Raw genomic sequence first — 12,925 nt, 5'->3', positions numbered from 1 at the left:
TGGTTTCTCCATCTATGGTAATTGAGAGTTTTGCTGGATATATTTGCTTGGGCTGGCATTTGTGTTCTCTTAGGGTCTGTATGACATCTGCTGAGGATCTTCTGGCTTTCATAGTCTCTGGTGAGAAGTCTGGTATAATTCTGATAGGTCTGCCTTTATACGTTACTTGACCTTTTTCCCTTACTGCTTTTCATATTCTTTCTTTGTTTTGCATATTTTGTGTTTTGACTATTATGTGACAGGAGAAATTTCAATCTATTTGGATAGGCTTCTTGTATATTCATGGGCAACTCTTTCTTTAGGTTAGGGAAGTTTTCTTCTACAATTCTATTGAAGATATTTACTGGCCCTTTTTAAAAAAATTAATTAAGCAAGATTTTATTTAAAAAAATTAAAAAAAAAAGAAAGACTAGAAGGAACAGGTTTCCTCCAGTGAGGAGCTGGAGGAAAAAATAGAACTGATTTTTCTATAAAGGGGAAAAAAAAAAAGAACAAGGAACAGGACTTACATTTTTTTTCTGTAATATTGTCTGAAATTTCTATAACCTTGCTCTGGAGAGAGCAGGGCAAGGCCTCAAACCACTTCAAAATTGTTCTGGCAAGCCCTGTAGGAATGCACAGGGTCACTGCAGACCCAAGCACGCTGGAGGCTTGCTATTTTACTGGCCCTTTAAGTTGGGAATCTTTGCTCTCTTTTATACCTATTAGCCTTAGGTTTGATTTTTTTCTCATTGTGTCCTGGACTTCCTGGATGTTTTGGGTTAGGAGCTTTTTGCGTTTTGCATTTTCTTTGACGGTTGTGCCAATGTTTTCTATGGTATCTTCTGTTCCTGAGATTCTCTCTTCTATCTCTTATATTCTGTTGGTGATGCTTGCATCTATGACTCCTCTTTCCTAGTTTTTTTTTTTTAATCTCCAGGATTGTCTCTCTTTGTGATTTCTTTATTATTTCTATTTCCATTTTTGGATCTTGGATGGTTTTGTTCATTTCCTTCACTTGTTTGCTTGTGTTTTCCTGTAATACTTTAAGGGATTTTTGTGTTTCCTCTTTAAGGCTTCTACTTGTTTACCTGTGTTCTCCTGTATTTCTTTAAGGGAGTTATTAAAGTCCTTCTTAAAGTCATCTAACATCATCATGAGATGTGATTTTTAAATCAGAATCTTGCTTTTTCAGCATGTTGGGGTATTTAGGACTTGCTGTGGTGGGAGAACTCGGTTCTGATGATGCCAAGTGGCCTTGGTTTCTGTTGCTTAAGTTTTTGTGTTTGCCTCTCGCCATTTGGTTATATCTGTTGCTAGTTGGTCTTGCTGTCTCTGACTGGAGCTTCTCCCTCCTGTGGGCCTGTGAGCCCATGATCTTACGAGTGAGAGCACTCCTGGGAGATCAGCTCTCTCCTGGCAGGCTTTGGGTCTGGAGGGCTGTGAGACAGTCTTAGCTATGGGCACAGATGGAGACCAGAAAGCTCATGTCCCAAGGTGCTCAGTGATTCCTGTGCCCTGTGCACTCCTGGCGGGTCCCTCTTTGGACAGTTAGTGGAGCAAAAGTGGGGTCTCACTTGTGGGCTTAGGAGTAAGAGCACTCCTGGGAGACCAGCTCTCTCTGGGTGGGTTTTGGGTCTGGAGGGCTGTGGGGTAGCCTTAACTCTGGGTGCAGATGGTAACTGGAAGGGAAGCTGGTCTCTTTATTGGTTCTTAGATCTCAAATATTCTGTGCACATCTTTTTCCTTATAATATTTTAGTGTTTTTCCCCCTTATTGTTTCTCTTTATTAAATTCTGCTTTTATCCTATATTGACCTCCTTACTCCTATTTGACTTAATTGTTATTTTTTCTTGAGTTTATTTTTGTTCTATTTGATTTCTTTGAACACAGTGATTCTTGGAATTCTTTGCTTTTTTTTATTCAGCACATTCTTTTTTTTTTTTTTTTATTAACTTGAGTATTTCTTATATACATTTCGAGTGTTATTCCCTTTCCCGGTATCCGGGCAAACATCCCCTTCCCCCCTCCCCTTCCTTATGGGTGTTCCCCTCCCGACCCTCCCCCCATTGCCGCCCTCCCCCGACCAGTCTAGTTCACTGGGGGTTCAGTCTTAGCAGGACCCAGGGCTTCTCCTTCCACTGGTGCTCTTACTAGGATATTCATTGCTACCTATGAGGTCAGAGTCCAGGGTCAGTCCATGTATAGTCTTTAGGTAGTGGCTTAGTCCCTGGAAGCTCTGGTTGCTTAGCATTGTTGTACATATGGGGTCTCGAGCCCCTTCAAGATCTTCCAGTTCTTTCTCTGATTCCTTCAACGGGGGTCCTATTCTCAGTTCAGTGGTTTGCTGCTGGCATTCGCCTCTGTATTTGCTGTATTCTGGCTGTGTCTCTCAGGAGCGATCTACATCCGGCTCCTGTCGGTCTGCACTTCTTTGCTTCATCCATCTTGTCTAATTGGGTTGCTGTATATGTATGGGCCACCTGTGGGGCAGGCTCTGAATGGGTGTTCCTTCAGTCTCTGTTTTAATCTTTGCCTCTCTCTTCCCTGTCAAGGGTATTCTTGTTCCCCTTTTAAAGAAGGAGTGAAGCATTCACATTTTGATCATCCGTCTTGAGTTTCATTTGTTCTAGGCATCTAGGGTAATTCAAGCATTTGGGCTAATAGCCACTTATCAATGAGTGCATACCATGTATGTCTTTCTGTGATTGGGTTAGCTCACTCAGGATGATGTTTTCCAGTTCCAACCATTTGCCTACGAATTTCATAAAGTCGTTGTTTTTGATAGCTGAGTAGTATTCCATTGTGTAGATGTACCACATTTTCTGTATCCATTCCTCTGTTGAAGGGCATCTGGGTTCTTTCCAGCTTCTGGCTATTATAAATTAGGCTGCAATGAACATAGTGGAGCACGTGTCTTTTTTATATGTTGGGGCATCTTTTGGGTATATGCCCAAGAGAGGTATAGCTGGATCCTCAGGCAGTTCAATGTCCAATTTTCTGAGGATCCTCCAGACTGATTTCCAGAATGGTTGTACCAGTTTGCAATCCCACCAACATTGGAGGAGTGTTCCTCTTTCTCCACATCCTCGCCAGCATCTGTTGTCCCCTGAGTTTTTGATCATAGCCATTCTCACTGGTGTGAGGTGAAATCTCAGGGTTGTTTTGATTTGCATTTCCCTTATGACTAAAGATGTTGAACATTTCTTTAGGTGTTTCTCAGCCATTTGGCATCCCTCAGCTGTGAATTCTTTGTTTAGCTCTGAACCCCATTTTTTTTTCTTTTTTCTTTTTTATTAACGAGTATTTCTTATATACATTTCGAGTGTTATTCCCTTTCCCGGTTTCCGGGCAAACATCCCCCTCCCCCCTCCCCTTCCTTATGGGTGTTCCCCTCCCAACCCTCCCCCCATTGCCGCCCTCCCCCCATAGACTAGTTCACTGGGGGTTCAGTCTTAGCAGGACCCAGGGCTTCCCCTTCCACTGGTGCTCTTACTAGGATATTCATTGCTACCTATGGGGTCAGAGTCCAGGGTCAGTCCATGTATAGTCTTTAGGTAGTGGCTTAGTCCCTGGAAGCTCTGGTTGCTTGGCATTGTTGTACTTTTGGGGTCTCGAGCCCCTTCAAGCTCTTCCAGTTCTTTCTCTGATTCCTTCAATAGGGGACCTATTCTCAGTTCAGTGGTTTGCTGCTGGCATTCGCCTCTGTATTTGCTGTATTCTGGCTGTGTCTCTCAGGAGCGATCTACATCCTGCTCCTGTCGGTCTGCACTTCTTTGCTTCATCCATCTTGTCTAATTGGGTGGCTGTATATGTATGGGCCAAATGTGGGACAGGCTCTGAATGGGTGTTCCTTCAGTCTCTGTTTTAATCTTTGCCTCTCCCTTCCCTGACAAGGGTATTCTTTTTCCTCATTTAAAGAAGGAGTGAAGCATTCACATTTTGATCATCCGTCTTGAGTTTCCTTTGTTCTAGGGATCTAGGGTAATTCAAGCATTTGGGCTAATAGCCACTTATCAATGAGTGCATACCATGTATGTCTTTCTGTGATTGGGTTAGTTCACTCAGGATGATATTTTCCAGTTCCAACCATTTGCCTACGAATTTCATAAACTCGTTGTTTTTGATAGCTGAGTAGTATTCCATTGTGTAGATGTACCACATTTTCTGTATCCATTCCTCTGTTGAAGGGCATCTGGGTTCTTTCCATTTTCTGGCTATTATAAATAAGGCTGCGATGAACATAGTGGAGCACGTGTCTCTTTTATATGTTGAGGCATCTTTTGGGTATATGCCCAAGAGAGGTATAGCTGGATCCTCAGGCAGTTCAATGTCCAATTTTCTGGGGAACCTCCAGACTGATTTCCAGAATGGTTTTACCAGTCTGCAATCCCACCAACAATGGAGGAGTGTTCCTCTTTCTCCACAACCTCGCCAGAATCTGCTGTCACCTGAGTTTTTGATCTTAGCCAATCGCACTGGTGTGAGGTGAAATCTCAGGGTTGTTTTGATTTGCATTTCCCTTATGACTAAAGATGTTGAACATTTCTTTAGGTGTTTCTCAGCCATTCGGCATTCCTCAGCTGTGAATTCTTTGTTTAGCTCTGAACCCCATTTTTTAATAGGGTTATTTGTTTCCCTGCGGTCTAACTTCTTGAGTTCTTTGTATATTTTGGATATAAGGCCTCTATCTGTTGTAGGGTTGGTAAAGATCTTTTCCCAATCTGTTGGTTGCCGTTTTGTCCTAACCACAGTGTCCTTTGCCTTACAGAAGCTTTGCAGTTTTATGAGATCCCATTTGTCAATTCTTGATCTTAGAGCATAAGCCATTGGTGTTTTGTTCAGGAAATTTTTTCCAGTGCCCATGTGTTCCAGATGCTTCCCTAGTTTTTCTTCTATTAGTTTGAGTGTGTCTGGTTTGATGTGGAGGTCCTTGATCCACTTCGACTTAAGCTTTGTACAGGGTGATAAGCATGGATCGATCTGCATTCTTCTACATGTTGCCCTCCAGTTGAACCAGCACCATTTGCTGAAAATGCTATCTTTTTTCCATTGGATGGTTTTGGCTCCTTTGTTAAAAATCAAGTGACCATAGGTGTGTGGGTTCATTTCTGGGTCTTCAATTCTATTCCATTGGTCTATCTGTCTGTCTCTGTACCAATACCATGCAGTTTTTATCACTATTGCTCTGTAATACTGCTTGAGTTCAGGTATAGTGATTCCCCCTGAAGTCCTTTTATTGTTGAGGATAGCTTTAGCTATCCTGGGTTTTTTGTTATTCCAGATGAATTTGCAAATTGTTCTGTCTAACTCTTTGAAGAATTGGATTGGTATTTTGATGGGGATTGCATTGAATCTGTAGATTGCTTTTGGTAAAATGGCCATTTTTACTATATTAATCCTGCCAATCCATGAGCATGGGAGATCTTTCCATCTTCTGAGGTCTTCTTCAATTTCTTTCTTCAGTGTCTTGAAGTTCTTATTGTACAGATCTTTTACTTGCTTGGTTAAAGTCACACCGAGGTACTTTATATTATTTGGGTCTATTATGAAGGGTGTCGTTTCCCTAATTTCTTTCTCGGCTTGTTTCTCTTTTGTATAGAGGAAGGCAACTGATTTATTTGAGTTAATTTTATACCCAGCCACTTTGCTGAAGTTGTTTATCAGCTTTAGTAGTTCTCTGGTGGAACTTTTGGGATCACTTAAATATACTATCATATCATCTGCAAATAGTGATATTTTGACCTCTTCTTTTCCGATCTGTATCCCTTTGATCTCCTTTTGTTGTCTGATTGCTCTGGCTAGAACTTCAAGAACTATATTGAATAAGTAGGGAGAGAGTGGGCAGCCTTGTCTAGTCCCTGATTTTAGTGGGATTGCTTCAAGTTTCTCTCCATTTAGTTTAATGTTAGCAACTGGTTTGCTGTATATGGCTTTTACTATGTTTAGGTATGGGCCTTGAATTCCTATTCTTTCCAGGACTTTTATCATGAAGGGGTGTTGAATTTTGTCAAATGCTTTCTCAGCATCTAATGAAATGATCATGTGGTTCTGTTCTTTCAGTTTGTTTATATAATGGATCACGTTGATGGTTTTCCGTATATTAAACCATCCCTGCATGCCTGGGATGAAGCCTACTTGATCATGGTGGATGATTGTTTTGATGTGCTCTTGAATTCGGTTTGCCAGAATTTTATTGAGTATTTTTGCGTCGATATTCATAAGGGAAATTGGTCTGAAGTTCTCTTTCTTTGTTGTGTCTTTGTGTGGTTTAGGTATAAGAGTAATTGTAGATTCGTAGAAGGAATTCGGTAGGGCTCCATCTGTTTCAATTTTGTGGAATAGTTTGGATAATATTGGTATGAGGTCTTCTATGAAGGTTTGATAGAATTCTGCACTAAACCCATCTGGACCTGGGCTCTTTTTGGTTGGGAGACCTTTAACGACTGCTTCTATTTCCTTAGGAGTTATGGGGTTGTTTAACTGGTTTATCTGTTCCTGATTTAACTTTGATACCTGGTATCTGTCTAGGAAATTGTCCATTTCCTGAAGATTTTCAAATTTTGTTGAATATAGGTTTTTATAGTAAGATCTGATGATTTTTTGAATTTCCTCTGAATCTGTAGTTATGTCTCCCTTTTCATTTCTGATTTTGTTAATTTAGACGCACTCTCTGTGTCCTCTCGTTAGTCTGGCTAAGGGTTTATCTATCTTGTTGATTTTCTCAAAGAACCAACTTTTGGTCCTGTTGATTCTTTCTATGGTCCTTTTTGTTTCTACTTGGTTGATTTCAGCTCTGAGTTTGATTATTTCCTGCCTTCTACTCCTCCTGGGTGTATTTGCTTCTTTTTGTTCTAGAGCTTTTAGGTGTGCTGTCAAGCTGCTGACATATGCTCTTTCCTGTTTCTTTCTGCAGGCACTCAGCGCTATGAGTTTTCCTCTTAGCACAGCTTTCATTGTGTCCCATAAGTTTGAGTATGTTGTATCTTCATTTTCATTAAATTCTAAAAAGTTTTTAATTTCTTTCTTTATTTCTTCCTTGACCAGGTTATCATTGAGTAGAGCATTGTTCAATTTCCACGTATATGTGGGCATTCTTCCCTTATTGTTATTGAAGACCAGTTTTAGGCCGTGGTGGTCCGATAGCACGCATGGGATTATTTCTATCTTTCTGTACCTGTTGAGGCCCGTTTTTTGACCAATTATATGGTCAATTTTGGAGAAAGTACCATGAGGAGCTGAGAAGAAGGTATATCCTTTTGCTTTAGGATAGAATGTTCTATAAATATCCGTTAAGTCCATTTGGCTCATGACTTCTCTTAGTCTGTCGACATCACTGTTTAATTTCTGTTTCCATGATCTGTCCATTGATGAGAGTGGGGTGTTGAAATCTCCCACTATTATTGTGTGAGGTGCAATGTGTGTTTTGAGCTTTAGTAAGGTTTCTTTTACGTATGTAGGTGCCCTTGTATTTGGGGCATAGATATTTAGGATTGAGAGTTCATCTTGGTGGATTTTTCCTTTGATGAATATGAAGTGTCCTTCCTTATCTTTTTTGATGACTTTTAGTTGGAAATTGATTTTATTTGATATTAGAATGGCTACTCCAGCTTGCTTCTTCTGACCATTTGCTTGGAAAGTTGTTTTCCAGCCTTTCACTCTGAGGTAGTGTCTGTCTTTGTCTCTGAGGTGTGTTTCCTGTAGGCAGCAGAATGCAGGGTCCTCGTTGCGTATCCAGTTTGTTAATCTATGTCTTTTTATTGGGGAGTTGAGGCCATTGATATTGAGAGATATTAAGGAATAGTGATTATTGTTTCCCTTTATATTCATATTTGGATGTGAGGTTATGTTTGTGTGCTTTCATTCTCTTTGTTTTGTTGCCAAGACGATTAGTTTCTTGCTTCTTCTAGGGTATAGCTTGCCTCCTTATGTTGGGCTTTACCATTTATTATCCTTTGTAGTGCTGGATTTGTAGAAAGATATTGTGTAAATTTGGTTTTGTCATGGAATATCTTGGTTTCTCCATCAATGTTAATTGAGAGTTTTGCTGGATACAGTAACCTGGGCTGGCATTTGTGTTCTCTTAGGGTCTGTATGACATCAGTCCAGGATCTTCTGGCCTTCATAGTTTCTGGCGAGAAGTCTGGTGTGATTCTGATGGGTCTCCCTTTATATGTTACTTGACCTTTTTCCCTTACTGCTTTTAATATTCTTTCTTTATTTTGTGCGTTTGGTGTTTTGACAATTATGTGACGGGAGGTGTTTCTTTTCTGGTCCAATCTATTTGGAGTTCTGTAGGCTTCTTGTATGCCTATGGGTATCTCTTTTTTTAGGTTAGGGAAGTTTTCTTCTATGATTTTGTTGAAGATATTTACTGGTCCTTTGAGCTGGGAGTCTTCACTCTCTTCTATACCTATTATCCTTAGGTTTGATCTTCTCATTGAGTCCTGGATTTCCTGTATGTTTTGGACCAGTAGCTTTTTCCGCTTTACATTATCTTTGACAGTTGAGTCAATGATTTCTATGGAATCTTCTGCTCCTGAGATTCTCTCTTCCATCTCTTGTATTCTGTTGGTGAAGCTTGTATCTACAGCTCCTTGTCTCTTCTTTTGGTTTTCTATATCCAGGGTTGTTTCCATGTGTTCTTTCTTGATTGCTTCTATTTCCATTTTTAATTCCTTCATCTGTTTGATTGTGTTTTCCTGGAATTCTTTCAGGGATTTTTGCCATTCCTCACTGTAGGCCTCTACTTGTTTATTAATGATTTCCTGTGTTTCCCTAAGTGTGTTCATGTCTTTCTTGAAGTCCTCCAGCATCATGATCAAATATGATTTTGAAACTAGATCTTGCTTTTCTGGTGTGTTTGGATATTCCATGTTTGTTTTGGTGGGAGAATTGGGCTCCGATGATGGCATGCATTCTTGGTTTCTGTTGCTTGGGTTCCTGCGCTTGCCTCTCGCCATCAGATTATCTCTAGTGTTAGTTTGTTCTGCTAGTTCTGACAGTGGCTAGACTGTCCTATAAGCCTGTGTGTCAGGAGTGCTGTAGACCTATTTTCCTCTCTTTCAGTCAGTTATGGGGACAGAGTGTTCTGCTTTCGGGCGTGTAGTTTTTCCTCTCTACAGGTCTTCAGCTGTTCCTGTGGGCCTGTGTCTTGAGTTCACCAGGCAGCTTTCTTGCAGCAGAAAATTTGGTCTTACCTGTGGTCCCGAGGCTCAGGTTCGCTCGTGGGGTGCTGCCCAGGGGCTCTCTGCAGGGGCAGCAACCAGGAAGACCTGTGCCGCCCCTTCTGGGAGCTTCAGTGCACCAGGGTTCCAGATGGTCTTTGGCTTTTTCCTCTGGCGTCCGAGATGTGTGTGCAGGGAGCAGTCTCTTCTGGTTTCCCAGGCTTGTCTGCCTCTCTGAAGGTTTAGCTCTCCCTCCCACGGGATTTGGGTGCAGAGAACTGTTTATCCGGTCTGTTTCTTTCAGGTTCCGGCGTGAACCCCATTTTTTAATAGGGTTATTTGTTTCCCTGCGGTCTAACTTCTTGAGTTCTTTGTATATTTTGGATATAAGGCCTCTATCTGTTGTAGGATTGGTAAAGATCTTTTCCCAATCTGTTGGTTGCCGTTTTGTCCTAACCACAGTGTCCTTTGCCTTACAGAAGCTTTGCAGTTTTATGAGATCCCATTTGTCGATTCTTGATCTTAGAGCGTAAGCCATTGGTGTTTTGTTTAGGAAATTTTTTCCAGTGCCCATGTGTTCCAGATGCTTCCCTAGTTTTTCTTCTATTAGTTTGAGTGTGTCTGGTTTGATGTGGAGGTCCTTGATCCACTTGGACTTAAGCTTTGTACAGGGTGATAAGCATGGATCGATCTGCATTCTTCTACATGTTGACCTCCAGTTGAACCAGCACCATTTGCTGAAAATGCTATCTTTTTTCCATTGGATGGTTTTGGCTCCTTTGTCAAAAATCAAGTGACCATAGGTGTGTGGGTTCATTTCTGGGTCTTCAATTCTATTCCATTGGTCTATCTGTCTGTCTCTGTACTAATACCATGCAGTTTTTTATCACTATTGCTCTGTAATACTGCTTGAGTTCAGGGATAGTGATTCCCCCTGAAGTCCTTTCATTGTTGAGGATAGCTTTAGCTATCCTTGGTTTTTTGTTATTCCAGATGAATTTGCAAATTGTTCTGTCTAACTCTTTGAAGAATTGGATTGGTATTTTGATGGGGATTGCATTGAATCTGTAGATCGCTTTTGGTAAAATGGCCATTTTTACTATATTAATCCTGCCAATCCATGAGCATGGGAGATCTTTCCATCTTCTGAGGTCTTCTTCAATTTCCTTCTTCAGTGTCTTGAAGTTCTTATTGTACAGATCTTTTACTTGCTATGTTAAAGTCACACCGAGGTACTTTATATTATTTGGGTCTATTATGAAGGGTGTCGTTTCCCTAATTTCTTTCTCGGCTTGTTTCTCTTTTGTATAGAGGAAGGCAACTGATTTATTTGAGTTAATTTTATACCCAGCCACTTTGCTGAAGTTGTCTATCAGCTTTAGTAGTTCTCTGGTGGAACTTTTGGGATCACTTAAATATACTATCATATCATCTGCAAATAGTGATATTTTGACTTCTTCTTTTCCGATCTGTATCCCCTTGACCTCCTTTTGTTGTCTGATTGCTCTGGCTAGAACTTCAAGAACTATATTGAATAAGTAGGGAGAGAGTGGGCAGCCTTGTCTAGTCCCTGATTTTAGTGGGATTGCTTCAAGTTTCTCTCCATTTAGTTTAATGTTAGCAACTGGTTTGCTGTATATGGCTTTTACTCTGTTCAGGTATGGGCCTTGAATTCCTATTCTTTCCAGGACTTTTATCATGAAGGGGTGTTGAATTTTGTCAAATGCTTTCTCAGCGTCTAATGAAATGATCATGTGGTTTTGTTCTTTCAGTTTGTTTATATAATGGATCACGTTGATGGTTTTCCGTATATTAAACCATCCCTGCATGCCTGGGATGAAGCCTACTTGGTCATGGTGGATGATTGTTTTGATGTGCTCTTGGATTCGGTTTGCCAGAATTTTATTGAGTATTTTTGCGTCGATATTCATAAGGGAAATTGGTCTGAAGTTCTCTTTCTTTGTTGTGTCTTTGTGTGGTTTAGGTATAAGAGTAATTGTGGCTTCGTAGAAGGTATTCGGTAGTGATCCATCTGTTTCAATTTTGTGGAATAGTTTGGATAATATTGGTATGAGGTCTTCTATGAAGGTTTGATAGAATTCTGCACTAAACCCGTCTGGACCTGGGCTCTTTTTGGTTGGGAGACCTTTAATGACTGCTTCTATTTCCTTAGGAGTTATGGGGTTGTTTAACTGGTTTATCTGTTCCTGATTTAACTTCGGTACCTGGTATCTGTCTAGGAAATTGTCCATTTCCTGAAGATTTTCAAGTTTTGTTGAATATAGGTTTTTATAGTAAGATCTGATGATTTTTTGAATTTCCTCTGAACCTGTTGTTATGTCTCCCTTTTCATTTCTGATTTTGTTAATTTAGACGCACTCTCTGTGTCCTCTCGTTAGTCTGGCTAAGGGTTTATCTATCTTGTTGATTTTCTCAAAGAACCAACTTTTGGTTCTGTTGATTCTTTCTATGGTCCTTTTTGTTTCTACTTGGTTGATTTCAGCTCTGAGTTTGATTATTTCCTGCCTTCTACTCCTCCTGGGTGTATTTGCTTCTTTTTGTTCTAGAGCTTTTAGGTGTGCTGTCAAGCTGCTGACATATGCTCTTTCCTGTTTCTTTCTGCAGGCACTCAGCGCTATGAGTTTTCCTCTTAGCACAGCTTTCATTGTGTCCCATAAGTTTGGGTATGTTGTACCTTTATTTTCATTAAATTCTAAAAAGTTTTTAATTTCTTTCTTTATTTCTTCCTTGACCAGGTTATCATTGAGTAGAGCATTGTTCAATTTCCAAGTATATGTGGGCATTCTTCCTTGATTGTTATTGAAGACCAGTTTTAGGCCGTGGTGGTCCGATAGCACACATGGGATTATTTCTATCTTTCTGTACCTGTTGAGGCCTGTTTTTTGACCAATTATATGGTCAATTTTGGAGAAAGTACCATGAGGAGCTGAGAAGAAGGTATATCTTTTTGCTTTAGGATAGAATGTTCTATAAATATCCGTTAAGTCCATTTGGCTCATGACTTCTCTTAGTCTGTCTACATCTCTGTTTAATTTCTGTTTCCATGATCTGTCCATTGATGAGAGTGGGGTGTTGAAATCTCCCACTATTATTGTGTGAGGTGCAATGTGTGTTTTGAGCTTTAGTAAGGTTTCTTTTACATATGTAGGTGCCCTTGTATTTGGGGCATAGATATTTAGGATTGAGAGTTCATCTTGATGGATTTTTCCTTTGATGAATATGAAGTGTCCTTCCTTATCTTTTTTGATGACTTTTAGTTGAAAATCGATTTTATTTGATATTAGAATGGCTACTCCAGCTTGCTTCTTCTGACCATTTGCTTGGAAAGTTGTTTTCCAGCCTTTCACTCTGAGGTAGTGTCTGTCTTTGTCTCTGAGGTGTGTTTCCTGTAGGCAGCAGAATGCAGGGTCCTCGTTGCGTATCCAGTTTGTTAATCTATGTCTTTTTATTGGGGAGTTGAGGCCATTGATGTTGAGAGATATTAAGGAATAGTGATTATTGCTTCCCGTTATATTCATATTTGGATGTGAGGTTATGTTTGTGTGCTTTCATTCTCTTTGTTTTGTTGCCAAGACGATTAGTTTCTTGCTTCTTCTAGGGTATAGCTTGCCTCCTTATGTTGGGCTTTACCATTTATTATCCTTTGTAGTGCTGGATTTGTAGAAAGATATTGTGTAAATTTGGTTTTGTCATGGAATATCTTGGTTTCTCCATCTATGTTAATTGAGAGTTTTGCAGGATACAGTAACCTGGGCTGG

General features: G+C 40.2%; 1 non-coding gene across 1 annotated transcript; it reads right to left on the bottom strand.

Annotated features, from left to right (window-relative positions):
* Nucleotides 1–524: 524 nt before the first annotated feature.
* Nucleotides 525–657, bottom strand: LOC148005927 (small nucleolar RNA SNORA9). The gene has a single exon (XR_015621556.1). It is a non-coding gene; the product is annotated as a small nucleolar RNA SNORA9 (small nucleolar RNA).
* Between the last annotated feature and the right edge of the window lie 12,268 nt (nucleotides 658–12,925).

This window comes from Rattus norvegicus, chromosome 5 (assembly GCF_021556685.1).
Source record: "Rattus norvegicus strain SHRSP/BbbUtx chromosome 5, alternate assembly SHRSP_T2T, whole genome shotgun sequence".
NCBI lineage: Eukaryota > Metazoa > Chordata > Mammalia > Rodentia > Muridae > Rattus > Rattus norvegicus.
Note: the sequence above shows the minus strand (reverse complement) of the source record. Positions and strands in the feature narration are given on the sequence as shown.